Raw genomic sequence first — 8,475 nt, forward strand, 5'->3', positions numbered from 1 at the left:
ATACTTTTCCTGGCAGGCAGCTGTTCTTGTGATGATTTCCATTCGTCCTCTTTCTTGTTGGCGTAAGAGGTCATTTGTCCGCTCAGGTTTTTTTGTGTGTAAATGTTTCCTGCCGGTCTGCCCTGCACACATGCTCACAGGTCCTCCTCTGCTTTTAACTGAATCATATGGTATTCCCTCTGTCTCTTCATGTGGTCGTAATGATGCTTTCAAGGGAGTCGAGCAGGGCCGGGAGTTTGGCCGCAGTGTGACCGTCAGCAGACCACTGCTGTGGTCAGAGAGGGAGACCTTGCTGAAAAGAAAAGCTCTCTTGGATGGATGGGGCTTAACAAAATTCTCCTCCTGACAACCTCTGTTAAACAAACACAGCACTGTGTGGTGAAGACCCAAAGGAACACATTCATTGATATTTATTTATTCCCTCTCTCTGCTGGTGTCTTTTCCCTTATTTGTCATCTCTGAGGTGAGATCCATATATCAGATTAACTTTTCTTCTCTTTCCTTTCCTCCTACAGTTTCTCTCCTTGCTCCCTCATTTCTTTCCCTCTTCTCCCTCACTCATTTTTGTGGCAGTTTTCCATCAGTGTACCTATCAATTTCTCTCTCCTTAAGGATTCAACGGTTTCCTCTGTGCCATTTCCAGTCATCCAGACCCCAATCCAGATAAATATAGTTTTCAACGCCCTTTTACTGGCAATGAACCCATCAGTGGATTTAGGTCAGACTCCTCTCTGGATGGTAATTTAACATGTAAAAAAAAAAAAGAATGAAATCGTGTGTCTGTCTGTCTATCATTTTAGTACAATCTGGCAGTGTTCTGGATTCAAACTGACATGGTTCATCACCGCAGTAAAATTAGGTCCAGCATAAGTACGTCTTGTTAGAAAAGCAAACAAGTATAATTGGTTGTAAACGAAAGCGAGAAGTTGACTGGAAATCATGTGTCCTGCCCACGGGCCTCCTAAATTTAAAGGTGCTGGTGGGATTAAGCAAATGAAACGAGGACGACCACATCTTTTGGGGATTTTATTTTGTGATAATGTTTTACTGACCCACTTAACTGCTGAGATCTGGAGGAGGTGACGCTATTGATAGAAGAGCAAAGCAGCACAAAACCAACAGGCTGTAAACATTTTTACTAAACCTTAAATAACAGAATGCTGGTATATTGCTTACATACAAAAAGTTTCTGAATATTCTTTTGCATCACAAAATATGTCTGTTGTTAGCTACATAGCTCTGGTATCAGGTCAAGTTTAGCGTTAAGGATTTAAGAAATGTGTAATCTATGATTTTGTTTACAGTAGCCAAGTACTCATAGTCATCCATTTTGACCAATATGGTTTTTATTCAGCAGCAGATGACTCATGAAGTCATTTAATTTTCCATGTTTTTTTTTTTTTTTTTTAATGGGGGCATGACTCATTTTATATCAAACTGTAAATGTATTGTTTTGCCCCTTTCTGGTGCGATATCTGCCACCTCATTTATCCACTGAGACATCTCAAATGTCTCATCATACTGTTACTGTACCCCTCTGCCAAAAAATCTCTTTTTACCAAATCTGCCAACATAAAATTTAAGTATAGGTGGTGTTCAGCCGTCTCCACTATCCTGCAGCCTGTCATGCCCTTAATCATAGTGATTAAAGTAATATTAAGCCTTGGATTGCTTTGAACATGGCGCAATATCATTATGCTGTAATGTTTTTTCAGGGATTGTATGAGGATGTCAAAGGATTGAGGAATGTGCACTCTCTTCCTTCAGTGACTCCGAGCTCGATGCTGCCATTCCTCTATGACAACAGGGGGCAAGAAAACACAAATGAGGACCAAATATACGTGCCACGCGCCCACCCACACTTTCACCGACACACATTCGCTTGCAGACGGCATGGGCAGACAGTAGAGCGAGCAGAGTTAAGTGCTTCGTGGCCTGCATGCCAGTGGCATCCTGGTGCGAGAGCAGGAAAACACGCTGCTGTTTCAGAGGCTGCTGGCCTGTTTGTCATCTTTTCCAAGGGAACCAGAGACTGCAGGAGATTAGCCCAATGGAAAATACTCACAGAGATAATGATGGAAAAAGACAACAGAGCAAAATTGTAAGACTCAAGTGGAAACCCTGTTGTCAAATCTTTATTACATCATTTTTGAATGAACATACTTCACATTAAATAGATAAGAAGAAAGAGAAAGCACAGCAAAAAATGAGACTCATGGAAACCCAGTTTTTGAATTAAATCATTTTTGAACATGCTGACATATTTGTTTAGCAATATCAGTGAAATGGCTTCAGAACTGGAAATGTTGATCTGTCAGCCATTCAGCTGAGCTACCAGATCAGTCCGTACCTCAGCAACTGGACTGTCAGGAAACTTGGCACACAAACATTCATTGGCCCCCTCTGGATTAATTGCATGCGTGATCTCTTGACTTATTAACCTGTGCAATTGAAACCTCAAATGATCCATGTCCAATACTTATACTGACAACATGAGCAATGACCTGCAAAACTGATTATATAGCTCTCAGTTTCAGCTTTACATTGAGTTACATGTTAATGTTAGAACACTGATTAGCACAAAACTGACATGTTAAACATTATACTTGCCAAAAGTCTGCATGTGAGCATTGACAGCGTGAGAATGTTAGCATTTAAGGTGCAGCCTCATGGAGCATCAATGGTCCTTCTGCAGGTTCACCTACAGCGACCTTCCTATGACTTTTACTTCCTGTGGAGAAATTTGATTGTCCTCTCCCCACTCCAGTCGTATGGCTCTAGACACTTATTTCTGTTTTATTTCTGGTTTAGCTTATTCATACATAGTGTTTTCATCAGTATTTCTATGATCTAATGTTTTATCATACTTGTGTTTCGAGTTCTTGTTTTTTTTTTTTGTTTTCGATATGTGTTACTTTCACTTGTGCTGCTCTATGTGACCTTGTTTTCAAAAAAAGGAAGAAGAAGAAAAAAAAGAAGTATTAGAGTACATTGCACCTGGATATTACCTGGGTTGGCTGCGGAGAGTCTTAAATATTTCTTAATGAAACGAATATGCCCAAATTATAAATAATATGTGAGGCTTTGAGGCCAAAATCTACTTCCTCTTTCTTTATAGTTGGTACTTTATTTTTACTCTGGTTATTTTTTGGAGGTATGAGTGAGGTTAGCGGGGTGAAGCCCTGTAAGAGGACAGTGTAAGTACAGTAGCTGCACAGTAAGACTGTCTTTACTTTGGGTCCATGCCACTTTAGATTGTGGCTGGTGAGTAAAAACTTCTTTGCCACGCGTTAGCTTTGAACAGTAAACATTCGGCACAAATACACACATTCAGCGCTCAACTCATGAAACGAATTAGACAAACAGGGAGGAAGGCTGCTGCCTCTTGTCTGTTGACTTTGCCATTACTTTTCCACGAATGGGAAAAAAATTTTAATTCTCTAAAACATGCTCTTGAAATTCAACTCTGAGTTTATTTGAGATTGATTTAGCAGTTTTCCAGCAATGATTTGACTGTTCACTTGTAACGACTGTAATGCAATCCTCTGTTTTTTCTGAAACCCATAATTTTGCAGTGCACCTGTACGGTCTGAATCTAAATTCATATTGCCGCATAGTCCACGTTCGATTTCCCAGCTATATGTGCAAAGGCCAGAAGGAACCTCGATATTGCATTTCGTTTTCAAAACAATGCATGTGCTGTTTCAGCCACATCAGTGCCGATCTCCTGTAATTATGCAATCTCTTCCCTCTCTGCATGTCGAGCTGGCTGTCCTGATAAGTCTACATTCTCAGCACTGTTCGCCCAAAAATGTGTACAATTTTGTATAAAATTTATTTTACCATATATAATAAACCTCCTGAAATTCTTTATTAGCTCGCCAACAAGTGGTTGGAATGTGAAATATTTCTGATTTTGTAAATTGCTTGGATAAGTCACTGCATGTCAGTGAATACCATGAACTGAATGGAAACTGGAAAAACAATGAACTGAAATTCGTGTGAATTGGGAAGCCCATGCGAAAGAGGAGGTGTGTAGAGCGCAGAGCTAATTACCACCTTATGTTGGGCTCCTATTGCGTAGGCGTTTCCTGGTAGGAGTTATGTGATATAAATAGCTTCACCATCCGCAAGTTGTAAACTGCAAATAAAGTGGTTGATAGTAGTTGGAGTGATATCCCTATTGTTTGTATTGTTTATTAGCCAAATCGTGGTCATTTTAATTACTGCCTTTACATTGGTTTTAGGAGCTCTCACAGTAGAAATGAAAGTATCCACTGCTTAGGTCATTACTTTTCTTTATTTAAACTCCCAGAGCAGCCCTCAATTCAGGATTATTATATATGATTATAATATGGAGCAAATAAATTGCCTATTTTACTCCCAACAAATTATAAAGTCGTCTTCCTTCAAACAAAACAAGGCTAATAGTTTAGCTACCAGTAACCTGAAACTGCTGCATTCCTTTAAGTTGAATGCAAACACGAGCATATCAGTATATTCACAATTAAAATGCTAACATGCTGATGTTAATCAAATACAATGTTCAACACATTCAGTTTAGTTTAGTGTGTTACAGTACTCACATTTAGAAGTAAGTTTTACAGACGTTTCATCAGACAGAACTGAAGTACTGTTAAGATGAAGATTTTGATCTGATGCTGCCACCAGAGGAAGAGTGACTGAACTCACTCGGGTTGATCCTCTGGGGAACATGATTGTCTGGAGACAATTTCATGACAATCCATGATTGAGTCAGCATTTGCTGCTAATACAGTTTTTAGTAATTGTTCCTTTTTTCACCACAAGGAAGTGGTCTAGGTCCATAGCTTTTTAAAGACTAACTCATAATAGCCCACCATTTTCATGGAAGTATTCAAGTAAAAAATGTAACTCTCAGTAAACTCACCTGATGCAGTGTTTGGTTGAAATGAAAACCTGCATTACTTCCTTTTACCATAACTGGTTGAGGCATATCCTGAGCATGCTCTAAAAACTCTGCCAAGCAAACATGTAAACATTTCCTGAGAATGAGCCTTGTTGCATGCGTCACTCTCAACACCATGCTGTTCTTAAGCCGAGAAGAGAGTTTCCTTTAAATCATTTTCAGAAACCTCACCAGAGAAAACAAGGTGACCACATCAGCTGCCGTGGAAGTCCAGGGATCCCTCTCCTGTTATTTCTTCTCTCAAGGTCTCAACTGACTCACTGCTTTGACTGGCACGACTTTAAATACTGGGCACAAGGTCTGCTGGAACCCCTGTTCGTTTTTCCTGTCCGTCTCTCTCTTTCTCTCTGCTTCTGGTTCCCTTTCCCTCTTCATGCTCTATCAATGTGTTGCTCTCAGTAAGTCCTCACTCTACTCTGTGCCCTCCTCCAAGCATCCACACTTTCTCTAGCTATCTTTGCGCCACATTGATTTAAGCTACAGTGTTGAGCCTTTTTTTTCTTCAGTTAGTAAAATAAAGACTTGTCCACTGTGATTTCCATCTGAGGGGCCCGGGCAGTGAGAGATATAAAATATCCTGAAACAAGAACGCTGAGGTGGACCGCAGGACGGCAGAGAGGAGAATATGAGAAGGTCAGGAACCTTAACAAGGCAACATGCGTCTTCTGTGTCTGTAGAACAACACAGATTAAAGTGGTGTGGCCTGGGTTTCTTGAAAACCTTCCTTACTAAGTTCACCTTACTCCACTTATTACAGGACCAAATGAGGAAATTCAGAAGTACAGCACTCTTCTCTTTCACATGCCATCTTCTGCATGTCTAATGAAGCTGTCAGTTATCTTTTCGAGGATTTTATCAGCCCTTTGATAGATGCTGGATATCATATGGTTTTGTTGTTCACCAACTCAAAAGAGGGCAATTTAGGAGGTCTGTTAGTGTCAGACTAAATAGTTTTTTTGTGTATAAAAATAGACAAAGTACACACAGAAAAAGAAACCTTAAGGTCAAGCTGAATGACAGAGAAAATATTTTTTATTAAATAGATACATAAAATGTGCAGTGGAACTGCAACTTTGGTCAATAATTGAAATCTGACTCTAAAGTAATTAACAGTGAATTCAAACTTCTATTAACTTTATTAACAAACATTATGAACATTACAGAAATATGAAATCTAAACTGAAAAGGTTTGGAAGCAACAGCACCAGTTACCAAATTAATCACGTTAAACAAGTGAAAGTGAAACAAGTCACATTACCAAAACAGCCAGATTGGGTAAATGGAGACACAACATTTCTAAAAACTTCTACTTTTGCGCTGCTAACATGCTAATGATTGCTCCAATGAAGTACATTTTTGCAGTCGATATTATCCTCACTGTTTATTCCAAGCACTGTATGGGCCTTAAATGAAGATGTTTGGACTCGTTTCATCCTGCTTTGAGCTTTTATCTCTTTGAGCTTTGCGTATAAATATACCATATTTGCATGGATAAAAACATTTTGTGTTGCAAATGTAAAAAATGATCTCTACACACTTCACCTTTGACTGTCACAGGTCACAAGCAACGTGGCAACGGTTATTAGTTCCCTTTTCCAGTTATTCATTTTGGAGATCTGTTATGGAAATGAGAGGGACATTGATGGAGGTATTACTAATCAACCACAGCACACACACACACACACACATATACACATATACACAAGGGCTAATACAGTAAGTGCATTCATGCACAACACTGGCTACCATGCAACCACACAATATGAAATGAACAGACTTGCACAGATGTTACCAGGCATCTGGACAGTAATTGGAGATGACAACGATCTCCAATTTGCCAGTAGTATGCAAACAAGGTGGCAGAAGGATCACAAAGAAATATCCCCAACATCTCTGCAGCTGAATTTAAATCAGGAATCATTTATCACACCTCTTACCTTGAGGGTCGATTCACAGTGACCAGTCCAATTTCATGTAATCAGTGGGGCATCATGTTTAGTCTGAGCGGACAAAACTAAAACACATTTTTGATGAGCTAAATTAAAATAGCACAATTGCCAACAAGCCAAGTGGATTTAATTTGACCCAAATTTTGATTTAAATGCCAGCCCGTGTGTATATGTGTGTGCGCACGTGTGGTTGCATCTGGTTCACCTCGTAATACCCACGTTTATGCTGGTCTTACTCTGCTGACCACGTCAGGAAAGCTTGTTGTCAGTATGTTTTAACGTGTGTGTGTGTGTGTAAGCATTTTAGTGCGTCTCCGAGACGTCCAGATTCCATTTCACCATTGTTGTGGTGTACCCTGACCTCTACGCTGAAAAATATGAGTGTGTCTATTTTTCTGTGCTTTTGTATTTATGCCTGTGTGTGTATTCAGTCATCCTGTGGTGAGCTGTGACCTCATCACCAAGATTTCCTTCATATGCTTCAGAGACTTGTAGGTGGGTGAGTGTGAATTTTCTCCCATTGTGTTGAGACTTTTGTGCTACTACGTCATTGGGTTGTGACATTTTGTCATTCACGGTCTGTATGGTGAGCGCCTACAGACAGATAAATGGAAAGGCAAAGTTGTTTTTTGGACTTTTTGACGTCAGTGCTGTTGCACAAGCATTATGGGTTCGCGTCACAGTGTGGGAGCACCCCTTTGGATCATCCGATAGATTTCATCCATTTTGACCTCTGCGGGAGTTCGCCATTTGGCTAAAACCTTGATGAAGGTACTTAAATCTCTTGGTTCATAACTCAATTTTGGAATACTTATAATTAAGATCATAAACCACTGGAAACAAAGAAGGCTGAGGTTTGAACGTGTTTCAAACCTGAGATATCTCTGGGAAATGTTCCTGGATTGGCCCGTTGCTATACATCTATCACTGAACTTTAATATGTATTAAATCAAAGTGTGTGCTTTTTCTTCCACAAAATAGAAAACCGTCCTTGGAATGAAATGTTGATGCAGAGAGTGCATTGAGAAGAATGACAGTCAGATGACTGCAAATAGTGAAAATGTTTTAATTGGAAATAAAGGTCCACTTAGTTGCTTTTTAAGGAACTCCAATGTTCTCCTGGTCATTTTCTCTGTAGAGGTAAATAACAGCAGCTCAGATACCATGTTACATTCAGTCCTGCCATTAGGCTACAGTTACTTTAGGAAGAATCTGTATCTGTCATTTTAGTCTCAGAGAGTTGGAGTCTGCAGTCTGATTGAAAAAGAATAAAACACTGCAGTCCATCAGTGGTAAATTCTTCATGAGTCCAGGAGGGGACCAACTGTGGTAGGAGAATAGTGACGTTAGGGCAGCTGCTGTGTTGGTGGTTCCTGCAAAAAAAATAAATAAAAAAATATCTAGACCCTTCACAAAGCTTCCCTGAACAATTAAGGGGTTAATGAAAAATTGCAAATGAAATTAACTGAGGCTACATCTGAAAATAAACTTTATGGAAAGTACTCGAAACTGTTGTCAGCACAGTAAAATTTATCAAACTCTGTGCAACTAAAGTATGAAGCCTATTTAGAGCTCTCT

This window comes from Echeneis naucrates, chromosome 6 (assembly GCF_900963305.1).
Source record: "Echeneis naucrates chromosome 6, fEcheNa1.1, whole genome shotgun sequence".
NCBI classification, from domain to species: Eukaryota; Metazoa; Chordata; class Actinopteri; order Carangiformes; family Echeneidae; genus Echeneis; species Echeneis naucrates.